Raw genomic sequence first — 14860 nt, 5'->3', positions numbered from 1 at the left:
CTACTTCCATGTCCATCGCCCTCTTAAAAGTCCATGTAACATGTCAAAATTTGAAAAACAGGAGCAAAATAAAATGAGGTTCCCTATTTTGTCAGCCTAAAATTCATTGAGGGGCTGACAAATCGGGGTCCTTACTGTATCTATATAATTAAAAATGGAGTGGTGTTTGTATGTCACGAAATGGCTTGAGAACGGGCTATCGGATTTTGAAAATTCTTCCATTGTTATATTCCTCAAGTTTTCCGACGTGTTCGTGTGTATAAAAAGTCCAGGATATTGAACGCAAAGTAGGAAAAACAGGAGTGCACGAAACTAACATTTTGTACGGGACGTTTTCATGTCGTTTTTCAACAGCCTACTTGATAGCAAGACGAAGTTTGCTGGGTCCACTAGTCTATATAAATAAAAATGGAGTGGTGTTTTGTATGTCACGAAATGGCTTCCAAACGGGTCAACCGATTTGAATGATTATTTTTTCCGTTTAATTCTTCAAGTGTTCCGACGTGTTTGTGTGTATAAAAATCCCAGGATATTCACCGGGAAAGTTGAAAAAATCGAGCGTGAACGGAACTGTCATTTTTTATGGGACGATCCATAGCGTTTTTCAACGGCCTACTTGATGGCAAGACGAAGTTTGCCGGGACCACTAGTTTCAAATAAAATACAATATACCAGCTCTAGCTACCACATTGTTGACATGTACCTCACAGAAAAGCTTTAGTGGTGTTTGTAAGGTTTACTACAAAAATTTATTTTTCTTTTTCCACATCTTTTATAAATGGAAAATGATTGGTGTTGAAACCAAAGGGATGACATCATAGTTTTTCAATATGGTATTTGACAGGTCTTGTTGTGCCTTCTTATCGGGAGCATAAATTTATACTCCAGTTGCAATTCTCACGCACACTTATATAATTGTTGAATGTTTACCTTCCGTATGAGTGAAAATGGGACAAAATGCGCCAAACAAGACAAAAACTGCGCAAAGCTGGTATGTGAGAATGTGCATTGCAAGTCTTCGGTTTTCTTATAAGTGGTTTTATCCGCGTTAGCAATGGCATTTAGCCATCGATCCCTCGCATCGGTTTGTGTTGGAAACTTATGATGCGAAATGTTATCATCGTGATAATTGTTCTTCTGATTATGAAAATCGACACCGCAAGAAGGAAAACAACACTTCATTGTGCTTTTCACGATAATAGAAATGAAACTTACTTTGGAATGGAAATAATAACGAACAATATACGTAGATTTTGTGTGCCTAGGTTCATTTTCCCACATTCACACCAGCTGCATTGCTTATAGCGTAATAGTATTGGTGAGCACTGCTTGCGTTCGATAAGAGGCAACAAAATATGGCCATCATGCCGGCCCCCTGGTTGAAACGGATGGAATTTTTACTAAAAGTTATTTGTAACCAAAATCTTAGATAATATTCGGTATGAACTCAGAAGTTTCATAATACCATGGTGAACATATTGAAGTGGAACTCATTATTCCTACCTCTATAAATTCCAAAAAAACTGAGTAGTGTTTGATCTTTCGACCTTGACGCTTGCACCTGAGGGGGCGGACGATTAGAGCAGGATCAATCGTGTTGCGCGCCGCTCGCGTAGCGCGGTGAATAGTGGTCGCGGATCGCGGAACGCGTTAGTAGTGCTTAATCCTTTGATCTTGTCGCTTCCCGGTCAACCAGTCAGTGATTTTCGATAGCGATCGATATAGATTCGTTTTGAACCGTTAGCGATCGCCATCGTTGGTCAAAGATCTATAAAGAATCATGAAGACTGGTTGGTCGGGTTGCTCCTATGGGGGCGAGTGACGAACACTTGTTCGGCGTTCAATGCGTTTATCTAGTAATATCGCGAATCCGATTAGGCGCATTCATTTAAAATTATAAATATATTTATCGTTTACCAAAAACGAATTCCTCCCCCATATCCAAACTCCCAGTGTTTACTTGTGGAACTGCAGAGGACTCCTCGGCTTCCATAAAGCAAGTAGCACGTCAACATTTCCCTCCCATCCCCAAATTGACCTGCGTTCGGACGCAGCCGGCGCCGTTATTGTTTGTTATAATAATAAGAGCACCAGTACTTACACATTGAGGATGCTACTGATCCCAAGTAGCGTCTGTTGGTTCCCTGTGTAAGTACAGTTGCACTTGCAATAACGGAGTAGAATCTGCGGGCGGTCAATCATGCTCATGCTCATGCTCTATAAATTCCAAACAAACTTTTCTGAAGAGTCTATTATCAACTGTTTAGTAGTACCAGTTTAAGGAGTTTAAGTCTATGGTAGTACCGTAAAATAGGGTAACTTTGATAGTTTTTTTGGAAGAAAATTTTAAAATCTACATTCAGTTTAAATGATATATATTTTGCATTTATAAAACAAGTACTGGTTTCCCAGTTATCGATTGCATAACAATTAATTTTGAATGGACTGATAATTTTTCAAAAAAATTAAAATCTATTTTCGATTTAGGGGTAACTTTGATAATGGGTATGTGAACACTTCTGTGCACTTTATTCAAATGGGCGTATCTGACAAAAATAAACAAATTGAGTTAGAGTGTTTATTGACATCAGTTCGTTCTCAAGTTTTATGAAATGTCATAAAATTCCAATATTATTGGTTTTAACATCAAGTAAACCATAAAAAACAAATAGGCGTAATTGAATTATGAGTTGATTTCTTCTTGAGTGCTATTTCGCCCTTTCTCCTACACACCAAACAGATGGTGACAAAAGGGCTTATTTAAACTTCTAATTCAATGTTGGGCATTTTACACATTTGTACTAATTTTTTCACATAATTTAACTTGTTAAGATCCTAATGATTGATTGCATTGTCAATTAAACCCCAATTCCAAACTTTTTACAAATAAAATTAAAGGCTACATGAATCGACCTGGTGCATTATTAGCACTTGCCATGAGTTGAAGACAAAGTGCAGAGAAGTCATCAAATGCATTTCATTCGTAGTAAAGCGCGGTCCACAAATTGCTTAACCCTCCAGGGGGAGGGGGCCCGATCAACCAGCCTTCCAATTTCTTTATAGATCTTTGTCCAAAGATGACGATCGCTATCGAAATTACTGACTGGTTGACCAAGGAGTAGGCTCAAGCGTTAAGGCTCATACGAAAATTTGATTTTTTGTTTTTCATACAAAAAGTGTTACAGAGAAGGGGAAGGAATCAAAAATTGTCAATTTTAGCGTTATCTAATAAATGGACGCTGCCTGATGTACTTTTTGCTGATTCCATTGCATTCCACTAGTAAATTTTGATAACATGATTTACATGTACTTACGGAGTCCTCTGAAGAGAGTCGACAATCTGGAAAACCTCGTCGCGGTGAGAGCAGCTCACCGACGTATCCTTTCACGGAGAATGTTGCCCGAATCTGGCTAATCATTTCTGGAGAATTATTGTATTACCAAGCATTATTGTATTCCAACCGACTACACTGAACTGGAAGTTGTGCCAGCCGGATTCGCTTGCGGATTGCAGGGTTTATAGTGAACTAATTTTGAACTAGAGCGGGTTTCCTACGCAAGTAAAACTTTATCTTGGAGTGGTTGTCTTCCAGGATTACGGAAATCTTGGCCTTCAGTGGGTTCCTCGAACCCCTCCAAATTGTAGGCGGCAAACGTTTCGGAGCAATCCTATTCACCCATCTACAAAGTGTTGATTTAAGCAATTATCGAAAAACTTGCTGCATTACAATGAGTATCAACTTACCTGCGACTATAATGTAGGCCTTGATGTAATAATATCACTTGGAAAGTACTTTTTAGCTTATAATTATTGAAAAAACAAGCTAGTGCAGAAGGGCGCAATTACAACTGCAGAGAACAAAACATCAAAACAAACAGGCTTACTTGACAGCTAATTTTCCAATTGGACTAGATTTTTGGGCGAAATTACTTCATGTTTTGACAGCAGGCGAATTCAACAAGGGCGCATTCATGAATGATGTTCAAAGAAAGGCACAGCCTTATTTTTATTAAATAAAGTTCCAGAACAGAACTAATTCATTGTGGGATATTGTTAAATTGCTAAAGCGAGTGATATTTAACATGACTAAAGATAATGCGGGTCAAAAATGAGTACTATAAGAAATAGAGAATTGAATTAATGTGTGAGAAATTCGATCGTCGATTTCTCATCTTCGCGTCGAGATCAATATCGCCCTTTTGAATAAAGTGCACAGACTTGAAAAGCGAAAACCAAGACTTCATTGGGGAATATGAAAGAGAACTTGAATTAGACTTTGTTCATAAAATAACAGAATTTAACAGGATAAACAGAGAATTTCACCTACCACAGTGTTTGAAGTTCAAATTTGCATGATGAACACTATTATAAGTCTATATGGTCGGCGTTAAGTCAGAGGGGACCAAGTACAAAACTTGGGAAAATTGGATTATTCTTGCATTAGATGCGGAATTACCTTATTTCACTTTGATCAGATTTGATGAATACTGTAAACAGCAAGCGATATGTAATAAATTCACTTTGGATGATCAATAAAAATCGATAAAAGTATGCAGTCAAAGTGGACCAAGTGCTCATTACCATGACAGCGAAAATGATCAGCGCGCTGAAGAATGAGACGAAATGAAAAACATTTCAAGAGTTTTGTCAGATTTTTTGACATATAATGATTCTTTTATCCATCCCTCAATAGAAATTCATAAGAATTACTTAATTCGATGCATTTGATTTTGATTTTTGACTATTTACCATATTTGGATGGGTGATCAGTAATTGAAAATTTAAGTACATTAGCCTATGAAGTTCACCGTCGCACTTGTTTTCCTCCATTTAGTTGTATAGTTTTGATAACATTTTAGAAAACAGACCAGATAAACCGAGAAAAATGATCAATTTAACCCGAAATTACGATTGTTTATTTTTTCATAAATTCTTCCAAATTTCTACAGTACGGATATTCCAAGGATTCCTGAAATAATTATCCCTGTAATTTCTCCATGAATTTCTTTATGAAGAACTTGCAATTACAATCGTAAGGAGTTTCGATAGAATTCCATTCAATACTCCAGGAATTTAGAGACATCCCCAGGGATTCCTTCAAAGATTTCTCCAGGAATTCTTCCGGAGGCTTCCAGAGTAATTTCTACAGGTCTTCTTCCAGAGAGTTTTACAGTTGTTTCTCCAGAAATTTGGACATTTCTCCAATGTTTACCTCATACAAGGTATCTACAGTGAAACAAAACAATAATGGAATTGCCTCCACAGATGCCTCCGAGTATTCCTTCAACAATTTATCCCATTCAGTGATTCCTACATATTTTTTTCCTAGTGATTCATCTGATGAAATCTCTGCAAGGATTTCTCCTTAGATTTCCTATGCATTTTTTTTAGGAATTTCTTCACGTAAAACTCTCGAGATCTTCATCGGTTCCTTCAAAAATGGGTCCAGAGTTTTTTTTTTAGAAATTCCAACTAAGATTTCCCGGGGAATTCTTCAGTTTTATTTGAGGTTCCTCTAGACAGGGATTGCCCCAGGAATCCATTCACATATTTTTGTAGGAATCCATCCAGGTACTTTGTCAGAAACTTATTCAGGTATTTCTGCAAGAACAAATTTTCAGAAAATGAGTGTGTGGGAAAATCTCTGAATGAATTCTTGAATTTATTTCTAATGTGGTTACTGAAGGAATTTATAAGGAAATCTCTGGAGGAATTTCTAGATGAATTCTTGGTGGAGTTTGGCTGTTCAGAACAATTCTCTAGAAAAAATCTGTGTAAATCCATGAAGGATCACCTCGAAAATCCATGGTGTAATTCCTGTAGTGATTTCACTGAAGGTATCTCTGGGAGAATTCTTGGGGAACTCGTGATGTAATTGCTTTTATAATCCTGCAGAAGTTCCTGGTGAAAACCCTGAAAGTATCCTTGGAGCAATTTTTAGAGAAATCATTGGTGGTAACTTTGCAAGAATCCCTGTTGAGATTTTTCTAGAAGAACCCTTCGAGTTGTCGTCAAAAGAATTTCAGGTGAAATTTGAAATATTCCTGGAAGAAACTATGGAGAAAATGTCTATGTCAGCTGCTGGAGTAATTTTATTAAAAACATTGCCATAGTAATCTATGGAGGAATTACTGTAGGAAATCCTCCTCCCTAGAGTTCCCTGGAGGAATCTCTGGAATAATCCTTGGTGAAATCCTGGAAGAACTCCTAGTAGAATTTCTAGAGAAATTGCTAAAGGTACTCCTGGAGCCGGTCTGAAAGAATCTGGTTGCGATTGAAAATTAATCTTGGAGGTTTCTCTGACAAAATCCCCAGTGAAATCCTTGGAAAAATCGCTGTAAGGATCACTGTAGAGATTATCTTGAAGGAATTTCTAGTAGAATCTCAGGAGAAATCTTTGAAATAAATCCTGGATGAATCCTTTTCCTACACTAATATTTTTATTTATCAATCTGACCAAGGGTTTTCCTTCATACTACATAACTTTCTATGGTTGCTATGCAACGCAAGTTCTACGAACCAACATGATTCAATGCACGAATGTTTCTACAAAATGTTCGTTTGTAGTTCGTGCACATATTACACAGTTCGCGCGAACGTTCGTGCAATTTGAACAAATGTTCGTGCATTGCCCGCACTGTGTAATCACAGCTTAAGTACTCGGTCCAAACAGTTTGCTTGACGTTGGTTTGCTCAAAAGCAGCATGCAAAGTTCTTGTGGTGCCCTTTTCTGATGTTTGTCCAGAAATATTCTTTTTCAGTGTGGTGCGGCAGTGCACCATAAAAGCGTATGGATACTTTGCTCCTTCATCTGGTGAGCTGTCAATGGGCTGTCATAATAAATCCGTCAAATCAAAATACATTAACAAAAGCAAAATGGCAGAATGCAGACGTTGAGCAAACGCGTACCGTAAGAATCGAGTGAAAATAGTTGCAATTTTATTAATTATCCCATTGTTGATTGGTGTAAAATAGTCGGAAGTGTGCTGCTGAGTTGTGGTTCTCTTCGGCGTACGAATTTATCGGTCGGAAATGCGTTTGCGTGTGGTCGCAGTGTTTTTACAAAAAGTGGCAAAATATCCACAGTGAAATCGCTGTGCGGCTGGGCTTTTGTGTGTAATGGAAAAGAATGTGTAATTAAACTAAGGTTATTCAATAACTCCTGGAAAACACTGCTTGGACATTGTGTTGGGTAGAGGAGGGAACGTCCACGGTAGCGGAAGAACAACCGAGGAATGACAAAACTTTTCTCGACAGCAGTGAAGCGAGAGGAGTGAGATTTTTGAAGGTAAGTGCGATAAATCGATAAGCATAAAGCGTACGTCATCTTGAGCAGAATAATAATTATTATATATATTTTATACTTATTTTTATTTTGCAATTATGTACTATGTAGGTTGTAGATTTATAATTGAACTGGTGCTTGAAGAACAACATTAAGTTCAAATTATTTTTTCAAATTACGATGATGTCAATATACATTTTTTTGTCTATTATGGTAAATAATTACTCGGGCACCTCCATGATTTATTTTGGCATTAAGGACTTCACCTTAGTTTTCATCAATGAATCTGATCTGAATCTGATCAGAAATGAAACCAAAATCTTTTCATGAACATCTTGCTGTTAAGTAATGCACCAAAGATATTGCTTAGAATAATTATTATCTGATAATCTTACAATACGTACCTTTTGGAGCTTCTCAGGGACTTTACCATAGATCAACTACTTCTTCTTTCTGGCGTTACTTCTCAACTGGGACAGAGCCCGCTGGTCAGCTTATTAGTATCATTTCAAACATTAAATTTATTTTATCTAGGTTATGCAAAATTATCATCCTTATTTAGTAAAACTAAATTAGGCTTTTATTTTCAATTTTGTTAACAACATATTTCATTTCATTTGCCGTAGCTGTTACGAATTTTTACAGGTGAGTTTATTTCACCTGCTTATAAGAGCTTCACCTAACTTTACCTAAATATACTATAACGTATTAATCTTGGCAATAGAAGATTGTTACGATTTTGTCTGAAATTATTAATCAGTATATTCGACATTGTTGTTTGGATATTTTTTGTAACTCATTAGTATTATACCAGGGAGGGAGCTACAGAATCATTTTCAAAATTTTATTTTGAATCCTCTTCCTGGTATTACAACAGCTAGTCTATATTGGTACAGCGTACAGCATGGCCGGCCTGGAAATTTGCCTGTTTTTAAAATAAAGTTTTAATTTTCTGTCAATAAGTGGACACAGACATTTTATACAGGCAAATATAATGCGCCACCGTCATAGAGGTCGCTGGGGAAGAACGAGTGAAATGCCACTGAAAATGTTTGTTTACGTCCAAAATTCAATTCTTCAACCCAAAAATTAGTTCATAATCAATCGATTATTGAACTATTTTCCATTGGCATACTTATTTTGTACCATTATTCTTGCCATATGTGTGATTTCACAACAAATAAAACCACTAACAAAGAATCCGGAAGTTTATAACCTTTGTTGCCAAACACCAATTTTCCAATTTTATCCCACTAATCGTACATGAGCACTGACCGGATCTGTACATTTTCAAAGGAAAAAAATGTATTCTGTTTCTCAATGATCTCTGATCGTCTACAAAATAACTATTCCGAGAAAAAGTGTAAATTGTGTGGTCCTTCCTATGCTGCACACGGTAAGTTCTCAACCCACCCTTTTTTTGCCGGTTCTCCTACTAGCCACCAGATGTCGGAGTGATCGTTTAGCTTTGAAAATATTTACCTATGTTTGTTACATTTAGCTTGACTGTCCTCAATTTACTGGAATCCCTCTCACCCTGACAACATATCTACTTGAAGGTTTCAAATAAAGAGCTTTTGGTTTATGTGGGAATATTATAAGTTGAAATGCTTCCAAATAAGGAGAAATCTTCCATTTTTGCAAGTATGAAGGAAAATATCCAAACTCTTTTGCAATCTACTACAGATGACACGCAGGACTTTAGCGGAGTTGCCTGTGTCATCCACAAACAAAGATTTTTGTAGAGATGTACCGAATATTCGGCCGGCCGAATATTCGGGCCGAATATCTCGAATATTTTGATTTTGCTGAATATTCGGTACGCCGAATAATGAATTCTGTTATTCGGCCGAATAGGCCGAATAGTGACCGAATAGTAACAAAATTAACTAATTAGGAAATTTAAAAAAATCAAAGAATTTATTCAAATGATGGTACATTGAAATTTTCGTTTAATGCATTCTATGAAAGCGGTTTGATGTCAAATATTAATAAATGTGAGAATTGCTCCAATATATGGCATTTAGGTGACTACGATGCTGCTCAATACATAAGATGTTCTCTGCAATTGAGTCTTAAGCTAACATTACAAGCATTGCCAAAGGCTCAAATAGGTATTTCGCTAGGCATAAAGCAACAGACAAACATCGGTTTCAACACCAACCAAATCTATGCGATGTCAAACATTTGTTTTCCCAAGTAACCAATTAGCGCTTTAATTCGCCCTCCGTGCTAATATAGTGCTATTATACAGCAGACATGCCCTATACTAGCCGTATAATAGCCCTTCAAAGCCAAAAAGGCGAATTAGCGGGTTAGTGGTTACTTGGGTGGCTCTGTATCAATCCATGCCAAATAATTGCCATAGTGTACTGATAACTTTATAATCATTTTTCTGGGGCTGTAACAGGTCCGTCCACTCGGGCTCAGATTGGGTACCACTTCTAGTACTGCATTTGGTCCCTCGGTAGTACAAAAGGTACCCAAGTTTGACAGATCGCAGTACACTTTTCACGGAATTCTAGATTACCTTATGAGTCATACAATTTTGGGCAACTGCAAGGGACATGGAGGTCTTTAATTTGTCTTTGGCTGTAAGGTACCACTAGACTAGTTAGATGCGTATGGACTCAATACTTTTAATTTTAACCTTTAACATATATTAGCACTTTCCATTCTTTCAATATTATTTGGTTTGAGACACCTGCTCTCGTTCTTCCTTTATTATGCTAGTCAGTGGTCTGCAGTCTAATTGTTCCAATTTCTTTGAAACACTTCCAAAACTCGCATGAGAAATCTAGTGACGTATATTGGGTTATTCTTTAATAAAACATGAAATGGATCAGGGTGGCCACCCAATTTCGATTTTGAAATTCCCGCTTTTTTCCCGGTATATTTTGCAAAATTTTCCCGGTTTTTGACCCATTCTTTCCAACGACTTTAATTGACTTTTCCTAAATCGTTTGTATGAAAACCACCGCAACATTTTTTTAAATCGGTTTAAATTTTGTTTAGTTGTTTTTCCATAGTAATTTAATTTAGATTGTTCTAGTCTATATAGAATGTTATTCTGAAAACTATGGCATTGTATAGTATTCATCTGAATCGATTTGTCTCGCGTTCGTCGAAAATCAATGGAGCTCTGGAGCTCTATATCATAGGAAAGAGATTGTTAATTGCGGTTATAAAACAGATCCTACACGACATGAAATTGAATTGAATTTAATTTGAATGCTATAACCATATGTACCTACAATATAACATTTAAGCCAAGCTTCGAATTTTCATGTTCAAGTTTCAAGATCTAGAGAACCTGAAAAACCGTTCGCTTTGAAAATTTGATGGATTGGTTGCATTCTGGTGATCATAAAACGATCAAAATTTCAGCTCAGAGCTCTGTTTGGTTCTCTAGACTCGTTCTCTTGAAATTTCAAGGTTTGGCTTTGGTATATAATCATCTAAAGTGCATCTTAGTGCTGAATTTCAGATAATTTGGTCGACAAAAGCCCCAGGTGCCTAAGTAAAACATCAAGATGCCCAAGTAGTTCTTTACCGTCATTGAAATTATTTCAATTCTTAATACTTTGAATTTTCTTTATAAAAATAAAGAGTTCTCTAAAGCAAATAAGTTCAAGGTATGGATAAAACAAGGCCACACTTATAGAAGCACTTACCGTTTTGATTCATATTACGGACACTTAAGGCTTCAGTGAAGTACAACTAATCACTACACATATAAATTGAATCATTTCGTACAAAACTTTAGCGTAATTAGGCCTTGCAAACACTTAAATTTCGAATGGTGGGTGAAGATTCGGATTCCACATCTTTAATTCACTTTAATTAATAAAAATGTCCAGCCTCTTCATGATTTTTATTCCGGACACAACCACACTTTCGATTCAAATTCCGGACAGCTCTAGAAAAACACAATCAGAATTGTCGAATCAATTATTAACCGCACTAACCCGTTAGAAAGACGTCAAAACTAGTTGAACATGGAAAATTTTCATGGATTGCTTTGAAAAATGTTTATAAAAATCATCTTTCAAATTGGAAACTCTTTGACAGCGCATTTTGAAACATTTCGAGTGAAATCTTTCCCATACAAAGCAGAGTGTCCGGAATTTGAAGCTGTCCGAATCAAAACGGTATTTAAAGCTCACTCAAGTTGTGGTATTCAGGTAATTAAACTTCGATTCAAAAAGTCGAGTACAAAAAGTTAGAGAAAAGTTGAAAAAACATTAGCCCTGACAAAACAAGACCAAAAATTCAAAAAAAATTGAAACCTTGCTAGCAAAAGAGTGAAACATTTTTTAAGAAATATGTAGAAATTGAATCATTAATGTTTGAAAGATATTTGTTCTAAATTACGGATGCCTCATGGCAATACAGTCGAATTTCGTTCCTTGCACTATCTTTAAGTGGGCTACGTTTTAATTGGGCTCCCGTTAGTTGGGCTATAGCCCACCTAAAACGAAAGCAAACGTCATTTTCTGACATAAGACGCAATTTATCAATGTTGGTAGCTCTGTTTTTTTTTCGATTAGTGTGTATTTATTTATTTCGTCAAGCATAGGTAGACTACATACAATAATTACAATACTTTCTTACATGCTATGGATTACTTCTATTGTTCTTTAGTTGTGTTTCAATCTGCTCTTTGGACATAGTAATGCCAATGAATTCGCAATGTACATTATACTGACGCATCATACGGTTTATTGATCCGTTTTGAACATAATGCGTTCTGCATGATTTTTCTGAAAATAATTTTCTTGTTCTTAAATGCCGAGAGGGTGTGTAGAAGTTTAGTTGAGAAAGAAGTGCAGCAGAGTCTACACGGTTCGAAATAATGTTGTTTATAAAGAGAATCATTGCGAATTCCCGGCGTTGCTTAAGTGTTTCCAAGTTGATGAGCATGCAGCGTGCTTCATACGACGGAAGTGGCAGTACAGTCCAATTCAATTTCCGAAGGGCGTATAAAAGGAATTGCTTCTGTACTGATTCTATACTTTCTTCGTGTACGACATGATACGGGTTCCATACTAGGTGACAGTATTCCAGAATTGGTCTTACATATGTAGTATACAATAGTTTAATAGTATATGGGTCTTGAAAATTGTTGCTGAACCTCTTAATGAAGCCAAGCATGCTGTTTGCTTTGTTTATTATGGAATTATAATGTTCTACAAAAGTGAGTTTAGAGTCTAGGATTACGCCCAAATCCATTACAATTTTACACTTCTGCACTACTTGATTTCCTAAAAATACTTCAATTGGTGGTGTTACATATTTTCGACTGAATGCTATTGAATTACATTTTTTGATATTGAGCTGAAGTAAACTTTTTTGGCACCAAGTGAAGAATAAGTTAATGTCATTCTGGAATTCTTCTGCTTCGCTAGAATTACTTACTTCCATGAACAGCTTCATGTCGTCTGCATATATAAGAAATTTTATTTTTCTAAGTAAAAAGGAAATGTCGTTTACATACAAAATAAAAAGAAGTGGGCCTAAATGAGAACCTTGGGGTACTCCAGAGGTTACAGAAATGGGTGCTGATAATTTATTTTGAAAGCGCACAATTTGTTTCCTTTGTGATAGATATGACTGGATCCAACTCAAGAGTCCTGGCTCCATTCCTATTTTTTGCAATTTGAAGATTAATAATGGTATGTCGATTCGGTCAAATGCCTTACTGAAGTCAGTGTAGAGGGCTTCTACGTGCTTGCCATTGTCCATTGCGTTGAGAATAAAAGATACAAATTCTAGCAGATTGGAAGATGTTGAGCGGCCTTTAAAAAAGCCATGCTGCATACAAGTAATTTGGTTTTTTACTTGCTGGAAAATTTTGTCGTTTACGAGAGATTCGAAGAATTTGGGAATACATGAGATAATGGCAATTCCGCGATAGTTCCGTATGTCAGATTTTGTACCTGATTTGAAAACAGGCACCAAAATGAGGGGGAAGGGTAAGTTCTTCTGAGAGATTTTTGAAGAATACGGGTGCAATGCCATCCGGTCCTGCTCCCTTAGTTGCGTCCAGGTTTTTTAGTGCTGATAAGATTTCTTGTTGTGATAGTTTTTCAATAGATACACAGTTAGAAATTTGTGGGAAAAAAGAAAAGAAATTGCGGTCGCGGTCTTCTTCAGAGTAGGTGGTATACACTTCTTGGAAGAAATCTGCAAAGAGGTTGCAGATATCGGAAGAGTTTTTCACCTACGTTTCCGTCAAAATGCATTCGCGAAGGGAAATTGCTACTTTTTAATTTTGTGTTTACATAATTAAAAAAGTTTTTAGGACATGATTTGACTTCGGATTCGACCTTACGATTATATTCTTTATGTGCGGAGTTAATGGCTGAGTTGAGTTGGTTACATATGTCATGATAATTTTGTAAGTTGGTGGCAGTATTTTCTTTTTTGTATAATTTATGCGCTTTCTGTTTCTTGTTCTTTAGGTTTTTCAGATGTGGGCTAAACCACACCGGTAATTTGTTATTTTGTATACGTCTTTTTCTTCTTGTTGGTACAGTTTCATTAATTATTTGTTGAATAATTGAATGGAACTTGTCTACTTCGGTGTCGACATTTCCTTCAATACTTATGATATGTTGCCAATTAATTGTACATAGTCTACGTTTGGCTTCTTTGTAATTTGCTTTATTGTATTCCGGCACATCCTCGTACTCCCAGTCGCTGGGGAGAGAAGTTTTATGTATGAAGATTGAGTATTCAATTGCTGTGTGAAATACTTCATTTTTCCATAGAGGTGATAATGATGTATACACACAGAAATCTTCAGTGCAATTTGTAAATAAGAGGTCCAAGTAAGAATTTTGCTGGTTTTTTACGTGATTAATTTGATTTAGGCAAAAATATGATGTTTTGTCGAATAAAAATTGTAAAGTACTGTCTTCGCCTACGACTGGGAGTAAAAGTGATTCATTTTCATTGTCTGCAATGAAGTCGGCATTGCGTTGGTTGAAGTTGCCTTTTGTTCTATGTTATTTGACGGCTCGAAACTCAGCCCGATTAGTGAAAGTCTTTCACTAAGTGGGCCACAGGTTTAGTGCAACGAACGAAAGTTGACTGTATCATTAAACATACAGTTAACTCTCCCTTATTCGATATTCCGTTCTACTTTATTCAATGAAAATGAATATTTAGTGCATAGAAAACTGTAACCCTTTTTTCATGTTTGTCAGGAAAAATCGAAGGTGCACAACAAATCGAAAATACCGATTTTCTCGAAGCCTGCCTTGATTGTTGTTGGCAAGCTGGAGTTATCTTGCAGTTCAAAATAACGTTGTCTTATATTTCGTGTGTAGTATCGCTGCCTCCCTCCCAGGGTACCTTAGCATTTTTCCATTTGTCAAATATACCAACTGAAAACATTTGTTAAATATATCAATTAAGAATCATCAGCTACTTTCTGGAAGTTTCTTGATGAGGATGTAGAAAATTTCATCATCGCCAGGAGCTTTCATATTTTTGATTTTGTAAATAATAGTTCTCACTTCTTCCAAATCAGTCTTCCAGGAATTTTCGAAAACGTTCTCTTGATTGGT

The 14860-nt window shown here is 36.4% G+C and overlaps 2 protein-coding genes across 4 annotated transcripts in view; one reads left to right on the top strand and one right to left on the bottom strand.

Annotated features, from left to right (window-relative positions):
* LOC5575322 (equilibrative nucleoside transporter 4) overlaps positions 1-3852 on the bottom strand; it is a 28541-nt gene extending 24689 nt beyond the window's left edge. Inside the window, exons 1-2 of the mRNA XM_021848671.1 lie at positions 3746-3852; positions 3315-3681 (exon numbers count right to left, since the gene is read on the bottom strand). The gene's annotated coding sequence lies outside the window, so the exon portion shown is untranslated. The remainder of the gene's footprint in view (positions 1-3314; positions 3682-3745) is intronic.
* Positions 3853-6860: 3008 nt separating this feature from the next.
* Positions 6861-14860, top strand: part of LOC5575320 (extensin) — a 37138-nt gene continuing 29138 nt past the window's right edge. For all 3 annotated transcript variants that reach the window (XM_021852416.1, XM_021852415.1, XM_021852417.1), the window contains exon 1: positions 6861-7289. The gene's annotated coding sequence lies outside the window, so the exon portion shown is untranslated. The remainder of the gene's footprint in view (positions 7290-14860) is intronic.

The sequence above is a fragment of the Aedes aegypti genome, chromosome 3 (assembly GCF_002204515.2).
Source record: "Aedes aegypti strain LVP_AGWG chromosome 3, AaegL5.0 Primary Assembly, whole genome shotgun sequence".
NCBI classification, from domain to species: domain Eukaryota; kingdom Metazoa; phylum Arthropoda; class Insecta; order Diptera; family Culicidae; genus Aedes; species Aedes aegypti.
Note: the sequence above shows the minus strand (reverse complement) of the source record. Positions and strands in the feature narration are given on the sequence as shown.